Raw genomic sequence first — 14,948 nt, forward strand, 5'->3', positions numbered from 1 at the left:
ATTATGCAAGCCATTTGATCATTCCATTGTGTTTATTAGATGATTTTGAGTGAAATTGGACCATTGCATGGCACTATTCACGTATGGTTTATGCATGCTACCTCATTTTTCATTTTTTTTGCAAAACACTTCATAATTCATTCAAGATTAACCAAGCTTAATGTGGATTAGCATTGTGATTAGTGAACCATATAAATAGATAATCCTAACAGAATTTGCTCATAATCACAATTCTAGATCTAGAATTCCATTTTCCCTCCAAAAATTCTCTCAATTCAAACTTGAATTTTCTTCACATAACTCATCAATATTCTTGCATAATCATGTTCACAATGCATCATTGATGAAGAATCATCACCTGGATTGAAGAATTTGGTGCAGATTCGAGCTCCACAAGTACAAGGTCATGAAGATGGTTTTCTGAAATTAAGCAAGATCCAAGCCTTTTCAAGTGTTAATTTGTGCATCAAACTTCATAACAAGGTTGAGGAAGGAGATCTGGAGCTGGAGGAAGCTTGAATCCACGAAATCAACACACTGCTCTTCAAAAAGGTTGGAATTCGAATCTCTTGTTTTGCCTTTTTATGCACATGATTAGGTAGAGCTTTTGATGCTGATGATGCTGATGTCTTTAGATCTTGTTTTGGTTAAGAAATGAGTGAGATATGTTGACTGGAAATTTTGATGTTCATAATGTTTCTCTTCGATCCGGTTGATTCGTTAGGTTTTAGGCTTAGTGAGTGTGAGATCCGTGTTCTACGTAACAAGACCTTTCCAACGGTGTATCATATGATAAATTCTGGAAAAAAATGTTGGATGTCGCCGTGAATTGGCCGGAGAAGACGACCGAAATTACTATTCCGGCCGTCTGGTTCGTGACTTAGGGTTTCACGTTAGCACGCCTGCAACCTTGCCGTCTTCAGTTCGATTCCTTGCGCTGGCATTTTATTTTCCACTTGTTTTTTCTTTGCCATGCCAAACGCAGCGTTTCATGTTGAACGCGCTTGCAAGCTTCCAAACCTCTGTTCGATCCTGCGCTTTGCATGTTTGTTTAATTTCATTTTTGAGCGCGCATGTGACCTAACAGACCTTGGTTCGATTCCAGCGCTTGCACCTTTTAATTTCCAATTGTTTTCCATGAAGCGCCTGTAACCTTAGGAGCCTTGGTTCGATTCTTGCTTGGTGCATGTTATGTTTTCTCATTTCAAATATTATTTCCACATGATTTGCATTATTTCATTTTTATTTTCTCCAATTTGCAAAAATCATAAAAAATAGCATACTAATCCAAATTAATTCAAACATTTTTCCATATGCTTGTCTTGATGTCTTTTATTTTTTGATGTTATTTTCATGATTTTTGTGCTGCTGGATTTTTTTAATTGTGCTTGATTGTTTGAACATGATGCCATAATGATATGTTGCATTCATTTGATTGTAAAATGCTCATGGTTTATCCAATTTCTTTGAAATTTGACATGCCTAATCCTAACATGAAACATGATCTTTTGGCTTTTGTTTGGAATTTTTACCATTTAATACCACTGTTTTGGACACATGGATATATGTTGTAACATTTGGTGTCACATTCTTGACCTTGTACTTGTGCATTTTCATTCACACACCATTTGTTATCTCCTGGACTTAATTTTTGGTATGATGCTTGTCCATAACATGTTAAGTGCACATAAAAATTTTCATGATCATTGGATTTATTTCTGTTTTAATGTGGATTTTCTATTCTTGATATCTAAATGTGATCACATTGTTTGCCTTTGCCTTATCTTGATTAATTGATGGCTTTGCTTAATGATTTGACTTTGGTCCTTTTGAGGCTTTCTTCTTGTTTGATTGAATTTGCTTCATATGAAATGTTGACTTCTGTTTTAGTCATTTGACTTACCTTTGACCCTAGTCTTTGTACTAGTGGTTTGTGCTCACCAATTGTGTTTGTGTTTCAGGTATTTAGCACTAATGATTGGTGTGGCCTCATCATTTGAGATGCCATTTGCTTTGTTTACTAACCTTTGTTGTGTTGTAGGTCCCTTGATGTGATGAACTCACTTGAGTGATTGCATTTGAGACTTACCTTGTGTATAATTGTTGGATGATTCCACTGTTGTCTGCTTCGTTTTCTGAATACAATATTAACTGTCTGGCTTTTTGTACAGGTACATTATCCGCTTGCTAGCTAGCTTTTGCTTTGCTTTGGAGTGTGGTTGATACACCACTGAGGTTGTTTAGCCTTCTCACTCCATGTAGTCTGGAAGCCCTGTCGCTTTTTTTGGCAGGCATTTGGCTGAAGTCCTCCTTAAGAGGCAATGTTTGTGATTGTTTATGTTTGTGCTAAAGACCTCCAAGTGAGGCATGCTACTTGTTAAGTCCTCCTAAGTGAAGAGGCAATTGACAGATAGAAGGGACTAGTAGCCAGTCCCCTGTTATTCAGTGAGTCGTTCATTATGCTCGCACTACGTGCTAATGCTCTTGAACACATACCCAAGATCTTGTATAGAGTCAGTCAAGTGGAATATGGTCCCTCTTTCTGGACCCCCACACTTTCTTTGATTTGAGCTCACCCAGGCCAGGGTTAAGAGCATGAGGTCTGATCCTCATTTCCATATTTGATCAGCTTCACCCTAACTCTCAATGTTAGTGGTTAAGAGCTTCAGCATACCCCTACAGTTTTGGCTTGTTTGTCGAGGTTGATATGACCCCTTGACTAAAGCCCAACCGTTTGTCTGAGCCTCTTGTTTGTATATAGAGTGTGATGGTTGCTTGTGTGTTTGCTTTTGGTATGTTTATTTGCTGTTCGTTTTGACTTGCTTCCTGTGCGAGTTAGGTTCTGATTAGATACCTCAACCTAGGGCTACTGTGGATTACATGACAACTATTAGGCTCGAGTCAGTCTCACTTTTAGTTTGTTATTCCCCAGTCTCTGGTAAGGAGAGAGTTTCTCCCCTGTTAAGGGGAACTACGTCGCCCTGATTCTCATACCAGATGAGATACGTAGGCAGGAGATCGTGCGAGGTCTCTCCGGGCAACCTTTTTTCTTTTTTGTGACAACTATTAGGCTCGAGTTCCAGACTCCCTATTAGTTTGTCTGTTCAACCTTTTCTTTTTTGTGACAGCTATTAGGTCCGAGTTCAAGACTCCCTATTAGTTTGTTGATCTGATACCCTTTTGCTTTGGTGTTTGCTGGTTAGCGTGTGCTTGTTTGGAGTCGGATGTAAGTCCAGGTTTGGCATTCTGTTTCCTTGTGTGTGTGTTTGGAGTCGGATGTAAGTCCATGTTTGGCATTCTGTTTCCTTGTGTGTGTGTTTGGAGTCGGATGTAAGTCCATGTATTGGCATTCTGTTTCCTTTTGAGTGTTTCTTTTGACGTCTCAGCGTCTCCTTTCGGTGTTTTGTTTCGGTGTGCGTTAGCCGAACTACGAGTGTTCTGATTCTTACTCTGGATAGAGAAGATACGTAGGCATAGGATGCGATGTCCTAGCGAGCATGTTCCCCATTTCCTCGAACTACGTTGACTCTGATGATTGTTTCTGACAAACTACGTAGGCCCAGGATGCGACATCCTGTCGAGTCCCCTTCCTCCGTCTTCTTCCACCTGTTTCTTATTCCAGTGTGTGTGCATTCTCTTTGAGCAGTTATTTAGCAACCTTTTCCTATTCTTTTGAGCGTGGATCCCGTCGAGTACGACGGACGTGAGGGGTGCTAATACCTTCCCCTTGTGTAATCGACTCCCGTACCTTGCAATCTCTGGTCGTAAGACCGTTCCTTTCCCATTTCTTAGGTTAGTCCTGCGTTTCCTTTCCGTCATAGGATGAATAGCGTCGGTGGCGGCTCTGTAAACATGTTTTTTCCGCCGGTTGTTTTTCCCGTTGCGACAATATGGTGTCGGAAGTCTCTGAAGCAGAGGAGGACTTCATGCCAGACAAAACTGTTGGAGGTAAACCATTGTGCTATTACGTTATGAATAGTGGCATGGTCGAGGAGAAGAAAGCCATGTTCGAAAAACCTAACCCATGGATGATGTACAATCTGAAACCTTTGTTCATAAGGGCGAAGATCAACGGGATAGAAGTGAACAAAGTGTTTGTAGACGAAGGTGCAACCGTCAACTTAATGCCTTACACTTTGTTCAAGAAGATGGGGAAATGTGACGATGATCTCTGACAACACAATATGGTTTTATCTAACTATGAGGGAAAAACCAGTAATGTACTTGGGGTTATCCAAGTCGACCTAGCCGTTTCTACGACCATGCGATCGACGCTCTTTATGGTAATAAACTTTAGAGAAAATTCTAACCTACTCCTAGGACGGGAATGGATCCATGGAATAGGAGAAGTCCCATCAAATGTACATCAAAGACTCATAATCTAGAGAAAGGACGACATCATGGAAAACATCGAAGCTGACGAAAGTCATTACATGATCGTTAAGGCCAAGCTCGAAGAAATCTTTCGACCAAAATTTGACAAACATCACACCTTGTGATGACGAATCAGGGTCCTATACTTCAGTTAACACGAGCCATGTCCTGAACCTCGATCTCGACTATGGATTCATCTGGGATGCTGAAGAAGAAATGGAGCCAGAAATGGTAATTCCACTTACAGGGTGGCCTGCAGTAGATGGAGATGACTACTGAGTCAAAATGTTTGGCTCGAATTTCGGCCTATTTGGCTGAGAATAAGCGAAAGTTGGCTCTAGAAGCTGAGAGACTACATAATTCGGCTATCAAAGCCAAAGAATGTGAAGATGGCTGACAAGGTCAAACAACAGCTTCAGAAAGTCGGAGGCTTGATTGCATATATGACAATGAGCCTTTGGGGTTTGAGAAAAACCCATTGAATGAGTTGCAGAAAATGAAAGCACAATACCCACTCGAAGATATTGATCTAGGAGATGGAGTCACAAAAACACCAACATTAATAAGCATTAAAGTTGAGTCAAAGATGAAAGTTAAACTGACCGAAGTATTGAAAGAATATATAGACTGTTTTTCCTGGAACTATGGCGAAATGCCTGGTCTGGATCAAAGTGTGTTGGAGCACCGATTTCCTATTCAACCAGAAAAATGGCCAGTAAAGCAATATCCTCGAAGATTTGCTCCAGAAGTCACAATAAAGATTAAGTAGGAGATCAAAAGACTCCTCAAAAGTCGGTTCATCAAAACTGCAAGGTATGTAGAACGGTTAGCTAATATATTACCTATTATTAAGAAAAATGGAACTCTTAGAGTCTGTATATATTTTAGAGATTTAAAAAATGCTACTCCAAAAGATGAGTATTCAATGCATGTGGCAGAAAGGCTAGTCGATTCATCCGCAGGCTTCGAATATTTGAGTATGCTTGATGGTTATTCTGGCTATATTCAAATTCTCGTAGTGGAAGATGATGTTCCCAAGACGGCATTTCGATGTCATGGAGCTTTGGGAACATACGAATGGGTTGTGATGCCGTTTGGTTTAAAAAACGCTGGAGCAACCTATCAAAGAGCCATGAAGTCCGTATTCCATGATTTTATTGAAAAATTTATGCAGGTATACATTGATGATATTGTGATAAATTCGTCTTCTAAAAATGATCATCTGGATCATCTTCGACGCTCATTTGAGAGGATGAGAAAATATGGATTGAAAATGAATCCATTAAAATATGCTTTTGGTGTACATGCATGAGACTTTTTAGGTTTCGTGGTACACAAGAAAGGCATCGAGATCAACCAAAACAAAACAAAAGCAATTTGGATCTCAAGCCTCCATCAACAAAGAAACAACTCCAGTCTTTATTGGGGAAGATAAACTTCTTTAGAAGATTTATATAGAACCTAAGTGGCAAGATGAAGGTTTTTTTGCCACTACTCAAGATCAACAAGGTAAGCGATTTTCTCTGGGGGCAAGAGCAGCAGGAGGCTTTCGACGCCATCAAGGAGTACCTCACAAATCCTCCTATTTTGTTACCGCCTAGTAGGAATAAGAATATGGGTTTGTATATTGCTGTGTCGGATACGGCCATAGGAAGTATGTTAGCTCAAGAGGATGTCAATGGTATCGAAAGACCCATCTATTACCTCAGTCGAATTTTGATAAAGGCTGGAACTAGGTACAATGTGATTGAAAAACTGTGCATGTGCCTATACTTCCCATGTATGAAATTAAAGCAATATATAAAACCAGTTTATGTTTCGTCTCATTATGATGTTACTAAACATATGTTGCCTAAACCCATTCTACATAGTCGAATTGGGAAATTTGCACTAGCATTAATAGAATTTTCTTTAACATATAGGCCTTTGAGGGCTATGAAAGTCCAGATAGTGGCAGATTTTGTTGTAGATCACGCCATAATCGAACCTTCACTAAACATGGTTGACACGAACCCTTAGAGGTTATATTTCGATGGGTCAAGTCAAAAAAATTAATAGGAGTTGGGATCTTAATATTGTCCCCACAAGACATTTCGACGAAGTTCAAATGTAAAGTCGATAGAAAGTGTTCCAATAACGAAGTAGAGTACGAAGCCCTAATAACTGGTCTTAAAATCTTAAGGGATTTAGGGGCCAAGAAGGTCGAAATAAAAGGAGATTTGTAGCTAATGATCAGACAAATCATACGAGAATACAAGTGCACTAAAGAAAATTTGTTGATGTATTTCACAACGGCGATGCAACTATTAGAGTGCTTCGAGGTTGTCTGCATCAAGCATGTGCCCAAAATGGAGAATCAAGAAGCCAATGAATTAGCACAAATTTCCTCTGGGTACAAGGTATCGAAAGAAAAGCTCAAGGATTTTATTGAGGTAAAGGAAAAGATGGTGACGAACGTCTCGCTGTCACCCAATATGGCAATCCCAAAAGGATTTTATTGGCCATGTATAATAATAGACTATATTGATTTCGCCAAAGGGTGCCAAGAATTTCAGCTGCATACAAGCATCCAACATATACTAGCAAGCGAATTGCATGTAATTATCAAGCCTTGGCCCTTTCGAGGTTGGGTATTAGATGTCATCAGTGAGATTCAACCAGCCTCGTCGAAACAATAAAAGTTTATCCTAGTCGGAATAGACTACTTTACAAAATGGATAGAAGCTATCCCTTTGGGGAAAATGGATCAAGAGTCTGTGATCGAATTCATTCAAAAACATATCGTGTATAGGTTTGGGATTCCTGAAACCATTACTGCAGATCAAGGCTCAGTTTTTGTGGGACAAAAGATGAAAGAATTCGTCATTGAAACAGGGTTCAAGTTGGTTACTTCCACACATTACTACGTCCAAGCAAATGGCTAAGTCGAGGCAGCCAACAAAGTGATAATTGGTTTAATCAAAAAACATGTTGCCAAGAAACCTAAGAATTGGCACAAAACATTAGACCAAATTTTATGGGCTTGTCGAACTTCCCCAAAAGAGGCTACAAATTCAATGCTTTTCCGTTTGACATTTGGGCACGATGTTGTGTTACCATCAGAGATTTGTTTACAATCAGTTAGTGTGCAACGAAAAAATGAAATTCCATCGAAACAGTATTAGAAATTGATGTTCGATGAACTGACTGATTTAGACGAAGAAAGGTTGGTTGTAATAGACGTGTTGATACGACAAAAGGTGTGTGTGGCCAAAGTATACAATAAAAGGATTAAAATGAAAACCTTTGCAATAAATGATTATATTTGGAAGGTAATTTTACCTATGGATCGAAGAGATCGAACTTTAGGAAAATGATCACCAAAGTGGGAAGGACCATTTCAAATAATCCAAATGTTTACTAACAATGCCTATGAAATTCAGGAGTTGGGTATTGATCGAAGAATCTTAAGGGTAAATGGGAAATATTTGAAAATATATAAACCTATGCTATAAGATATTCAAATTCAAACACAGTGAAAATAATCATTAATTGTTTAAAGCCAAGATGGCATACAAAATGGTCAGCCAACACTACAATTACCTCGATAAAAGAAATACATCAAGCAGGAAACCTAGACTTAAAGTCTTTGAAAAGGTTCTTCTCATGACCAATAATGTTGTCAAGGAGGCTTTTCTTCTCTCGTAACTAGTTAATCCTTGCTTTGATTTCAAGGGCCTTTTCGCCATGTGAAATCCCTTTAAGAACCTCCCGATCGACGACATCTTGAGTAGGAAGAGGTTCAGTTGTATCTAAAGAGGCTTTTGCGCCCCAACCTCAACAATCTTCTTAGTGAGTTCAGCTGTTTGAGCTTGATAGTCTGAGATTTTTTGATCGAAGACTTGCTGTTTCCTGAGACGATCATGTTTCTTGGCCTCGAAGTCATTGAGTTTTTTCTCATAGTCTTCACTAAAATCCCACTCTAGTCTTATCTCGTTGATCTTCATTTTAATTTGAAAATCAGCATTCCGATGAAGAGCAAGATCCTTGACCAGTTGGGTGAATAAAGCTTTGAACTCAATCAAGTATCTGGCAACCGGAGCATGAAGCTCATGAAGGGCAAGTTCGTCGAGCCTTTTAAGGATGTCGCGTGCCAAACCTTCTTCTTCTTCTTATTATTATTATTATTATTATTATTATTATTATTATTATTATTATTATTATTATTGTTATTTTTTATGAACTACGATACTCTAATTTTTTCATTATAATATGAGAATACGAAGGCACGAGATTTTGTAACCTTGGCGAGCACACTAATTAATTTTTTTTTTCATTTATCCTTTGTAAATAATTTCTATTTTTGTAAATATTCAAATTAATAAAATAAAAGAATCGTAAACATTCCTTAACAAACACTTTAACCCTAGAACTAGAGAAGGTTCTCATTAACTACAACGGATGCGAAGGGTACTAATACATTCCCCTCGCATAACTGACTCCCAAACTCTTATTTAGTTGCGACAACCATCTTATCCCTTTCTTTCCCTTATGGTTTTATCTTCATTTCCCCTTTCCTTAGAAATAAATAAAATTCAGTGGCGGCTCTATTAGTCATCCACGAGCGTGCGATGCGCTTCGCAAGGTCATACACACACACACATACACACATTTATGGGCCAATCATATCCTCGACTTATTCTCAGAGATCTGACCACTATACTTAAAGAACTCCTCAGAATAATTTGATCATGTCATGATCCTTTTCCAATCTGGTTGCTTCTAGGCGCAACACCTCATATCCAGTTCGAGAATATACCGAATCCCCATGGAATGTTCCCCTGACTATTCTACCTTAAATAAGCTAGAAGCAAGGGACCCATCTCTCCAAAGAATCCAACGACCCTATGCATCTCATTCTATTTAGTCAACGAATTAGTTATTAAACTCCTCCACATATACAGATGACACCATTTCGGGTAACAATTTTCGTACACAATTTGAATACTCTATTTCTCACTCACATAATGACTTGACCATTGGATTGCTAACCTTGCAGGTACACCCCAACGCCATTCTTTTGCATCGAAAGCTCTCCTTCAATGTATGTTCCATGGTTACATCTATTTTTGGTTCTAGTACGGAACAATAGCGTCGTTTGTGGGAACTGACTTCTGATTCCCGCATAACTCACAATTTCCTAATTCCAAGGTCATTCCTATAGTGTGAGGTTCTCCTTGAATTCAAACTAGAGAATCCAATGGATCGAAGTAAATTCTCTCTCGATTAGGAAAATCGAGGCAAACATCGATAGATATACACTGATTCTTCATATCTTTGTTTTTCAGTTCTTGAAAACTTCATCGAACTACAAAAATGACTGGATCGAGAACCACTCGTTCCACCTCCGCACACGAAGTTACTTTGGTAGTCGCTAGTGTGGTACCTCCAACTACTAGTTTGCCAAATACTACACATCTATCTGGTGGTGAAAACCTCGACACCAACACTCTTCAACGAATGAACGTAATTCTCCTTCCACGCCAAACAGGAATAGTCCAAACACCGTTGTGTCAGGTTCCGTCTCTAATTCCAATGGAACGACCTGAGATCTCGCGATATTTTGGAAACCTCTAAGAGAACCTTGAATCTAAATATATGAACGCATTAGCTAACGACATCTACAACATCACTCGAGAATAAAACTCCAAGGTGGTGGAAGAAAAGTTCCTTTGTTTGGAAGAAAGCCTCCAATACGTTCAACCCCGAGTTAATACAGTACAAGAAGTTGACTCAAGGAGAAATTGGTTTGAACAACCGAAATCGTATGCAACAAAATAAGATGGAAAACCCACAAATTCAAAGAATCCTTCAAAGGTGGTAAGCATAATTCTCCTCCTGAGAGTCCAAGAGGAGATCGAGGGAGTTACGCTCCATCCCAGGACCGTGATAAGCGTCAACCATAGTTAGAACAACCTAAACATCCTTTATGTACTCGGATTCTAGAGAGAGAAATCCCTAAATCCATGCAAAACCTCCAAAATTGGAGGAGTACAACGGGAAAGGGGATCCTGATGAGCATATGCAACTTGTAAATGATCGACTCAACTACTACTGTATCGATAACCCCTTCAAATGCAAGTTATTAGAAATGACTCTGGTCAGACCAACACAACCATGGTTCAACGACCTTTCTTACGGGTTCATCGAGTCATGGATGGATTTCTGCGATCGACTTACCACACATTTTATTGCATGAAAAAGACAATCAATTACTATAGCCGTCCTGAACTGTATCATGTAAGGAGCGAAAGAAAGCATGTGATCCTACATCGATCGATTCACTCAAGTTGTAATATAAGTTAAAGGAACATAAGAATCTCTTCAGTGTTGGATCTTAGAAAATAGCCTCATTCGCAACCATCCTTTTCATGCCAAACTGGGAAAGAAAAAGGTTAGGATAACTCAAGAGATGTTAAACTTAGCTCAACCATATATAACACTAGAGAAGAAACTGAACACTGACTTTGATAATCCGGCCTCATCTGTCGATATTCGTCCTGAGCACCCAGCGATAAAAGACCCCCGTAGGCAAAGAAAGGATACCGATAAAGGGATGTGCAACCGATATGATAGATATACCCCTCTAAAGACTTCCCCAAGAAGAATATACTAAGAATGTATTAATACCAAATTCAGAAAGGCGAGAATATGACCTCCCAACACCATGCGAGAATCCGCACTGACAGATAGATCGAAATATTGTCGTTTCCATAGGGGACATGGACATAATAGGCAAAACAATGATTTGAGAGAGACGAAGAAACCATAGCCAAAGCTTTGAGCTTGATGCTGGAAGTTCATGTAAATTGGGGGGGGGGGACTACTTGAATATAGATGTATTACATGAAGCATAGATAAGGATCATCACCCTCCTATAGGTTTTCTTCACCATTGTTGTGCTTTATGGATTTTGATGATGATTGTGTGATTATCCATGTTAATTTCCATGTTTGATGTGTGAATTAGTGTTATGTTATATGTTGAATATTATGCAGAATATGTTGGTATGAATTATGAATTTGATTGTTGCCATTGATGTGTTTTGGTGTTATGAACATAACCTTGAATTTGGGATTAATTGATGAAATTGAATGATAATCGATGAGTATGTGATGATTTGATCCCTACATAATATGTTTCCATTATTTTATATATGAATTGGAATGTTGGTAGTCAAAATCATAGCTTTGAATGAGCTCCCATGGAGGAAAATGCAAAAAATACCTTATGCAACAACATGACGGGCGTCATAAGCGTGACAGGCTACCCGTCATGCATCTGGGTTGGCTGACAGTCATCAGCAAGGTGATGGGGAGACTGTCATGGTCTCCAGGCGAGATTTCTTCTCCCGATTGTCACAGAGGTGACAGGTGATGAAGGAAAGGGATGACGCGTTGGGTGACGGTCGTCACCCAGATAACGAGTTGTCCGTCATGACTGTCAAGGACCGGTTTTGAGTGATCGGTTTGGTTTTCGATGTTATTTTCTCTTGTGGTCGATGTTTGACGGTTGTTTGGGGTATTTGATATGATTAATTAATCGAGGTGAATATTATGATGATGAAATAATAATTGAATTGATTTGTATAATTATAAGTGGTGAATTATGATTATATGTATGAGTTGTTAGGTTGCAAATACAATTATGATTTGTGAATGTAATTGTATGTGTTATATTGAGGTGTGTAGTTCAGAAGTGGGGACTACTGTGAATGATATATTGTAATTTTTTTTGGTTATAAGTGGAACCACAATTCTTGTGGTTGCATTACTTATATGTCACGCATCATATTGTATCAGTGTGTTGAAAGAGGTAAGTCATGAGTTCAAAAGTGGGGACTATGATTGTCCGAGGTTCAGAAGTGGGGACCCGATTCGAATAAGGAACCGTTGATGAGTGAACGAGATCATTAAGAAATGTATGATGTCCAAATTGGTATCACATGTATAGATTCGAGTTGTGAGTCACATTACATACATAAAGGCTATGTGAATTGAATTATTGTGTTGCTATGTAATTGAATGTGTTTGTTGATTATGTGAATTAACCTACCCTTACATTCTTTTACACTATTAATATATTTGAGCATATTCTTACTTATTTTTTATTTGTTTTGTGTTGCTCTATACATTATTGTACAAATACTCATGAGGAGTAAATGATGTTGTGATTTGGAAGATGGACTTGGAGCTTTTTTAGTTTTATTTTATCATTTATCGCTATTTAGTTGGCTTAATACTCTGATCTGTAACATCGGGGAACATGGCGTCTTATTTGTTTTTAAGTTAACCATTGGATTATACTATTTTCATTAAGTATCTCCGTTGATGAGATAATTGAAGTTTATGTTAATTTTGCTGTGAGTTTTAAAATTAATTGGAAAATGCATGTTATGTTTTGAGTAACATCCTAAAATGTATGATTTTATTCTTTTAAGAGTCAGGGTTTTAGGGTGTTACAATGGGAGCACGGGATTCTTACTCGAGGATTGAAAACAATTTGACCATCTTGAACTCTTGATCTGAGCGAATTCAATCCCTCGAGACAGTTAGTGGATGATGAAAACGTTCCACTTGTTGCAATGCATTTTCAAAAGACTCCACAAGTGCCCAAGGTTCATAGAGACAAATTCTTTCAACTGTCGAGCCATAGAAGCATTATGTCTGTGCAAGAGCTCCAACTCCCTTGAGTAGATTTTTAAGAGCCTAGGTTTTTTCCTCCAATGCCCTCGACAAATGGACTGCCTGACTACCAACATACACATAAGATTGAAAGGAGCCAAAAGTCTACGTACCTCCTGTAGGTAAGCATGTGTTTTCTTCAGCTCCCTCAAATAAGTATCTCGTTGGGATACCAAACTGGTCACACTCCTCTCTAATCAAACTTTCTCTCCACGCACTTGCTCGGACCGAAGAGATTCCCGACAACCGAATCCATCCAAGGACAAAGAAACATAAGTCTTCTTAGCAGAACGGGCCAAAGCATACAACTCTTACCGTAAGGACTATCAGGAAAGGCCAGAAAAAATTCTCAGTCATCATCAAAAGGAGAATCGTGACGATAATAAGAAGGTTTGAGGCGAGATTCATAATTCACATGCAAACCCTGAAGGGGGTGGAGATTTCCGGCCGGACCAGGTGGTTGTATTCCTCACCTTAAAAGTTGAACCTTTACTTTATCCTGCATCACATCTGCATAAAAATACAATTGCTATTCCAAGACAAATACTACAAAAGAAAGTCAATGGTGAAGAATAAAGAAAATTAAGAACTTACCAAGGGAATCCCAAAGACCTTCACGAGATCGGGACTCCATCATCATAGTAACATCTATCAAATGCATCCAACATTTCTTCTCAACCTCGTCCGAAGGGACTGCCTTGTAAATGTTACCCAAACGGTTTACAAAATCTAACAACTTTCCCCTTTTGATAAGAATCCTCATCAGTAAAGTCACTTTCTTTATAAACATAGGAGTCATTTTCTAAGAGAAAGTGATGTGCCGACCAACACTGAGAAACAACAGTTTACATTTACTCCCCACCTCCGACTCGACTATACAGACAGTTACATGAGCCTTAGGGTGAAGGAGGTAACCAAAAAGAATCAATCCACGAAAGAGGGTGGCTCAGGGAAAGCATCGAAAATCCATATCATTAGCCTCACCAGACTCCATCCCATTGGCCAGGTAGGAGTACTCTGATCGCATCGAATAGGTGGAAGAATAAAACGGTAGAAGACTTTCTCTTTCGATACTTACACTAATTCTGATACGCTTTAACGTACACCCAACTGGTGGAATGAAGTTGAAAGGGAGCCACCATCAAATAATTGAGGACACCCTCTTCGAAAGTAGTAAAGGGAAAACAGACCCTTAGAGACGAAAATAGATACCCGTAGAGAGGGATAGTGCAATTATTATACTCGTCGCAAATCATATCCTCATCATCAGGAATGGTAAGCCCCATAAGCGACAGTTTGCCAATATCAAATAGGCCCTATCTAAGTTCCCCTCTTTGGTAAAAATTGAGACGGTTGAAGAAAATACAGAGCCTTTCCATGGCGAGGATGGGTTTATCGTATTCTTTTTCAAAGTGTTTCGAGGTCTCTTCGCCATAGCACGACAACGAGTTTAAGAAAAAAGAAAAGACACTTTGGAGGATGATGAAAGACAAAACGTTTTGAAAGCAAGAGGGAAGAAAAACCTAGATTAAAGGTGACTTTAGTTCTTACCGGATTTATGAACTGGTCTTACTAAGCGAAAGGTGTCTTATCAGTCACTTCCCTTGCATGTAATATTTGAGTGCTCTAGTTCACTAGAACGATCATAATCACTCCCCTAAAAGATATTTGAAATCACAAAGTGGTTGAAGTAAAAAAGGTATAGCCAATTACCGATGTGTGAGAATCCTTTAAACCCTCGAACTTATTCCTTAAACGTAGGGGTTTAGGAGGGAAAATGTTATGGGCTGACCATACCCTCGACAATCCGGCCTATCCCCAAAGGTCTGACATCCACATAGAAAGAACTCC

This window comes from Lathyrus oleraceus, chromosome 1 (genome assembly GCF_024323335.1).
Source record: "Lathyrus oleraceus cultivar Zhongwan6 chromosome 1, CAAS_Psat_ZW6_1.0, whole genome shotgun sequence".
Taxonomy (NCBI): Eukaryota; Viridiplantae; Streptophyta; class Magnoliopsida; order Fabales; family Fabaceae; genus Lathyrus; species Lathyrus oleraceus.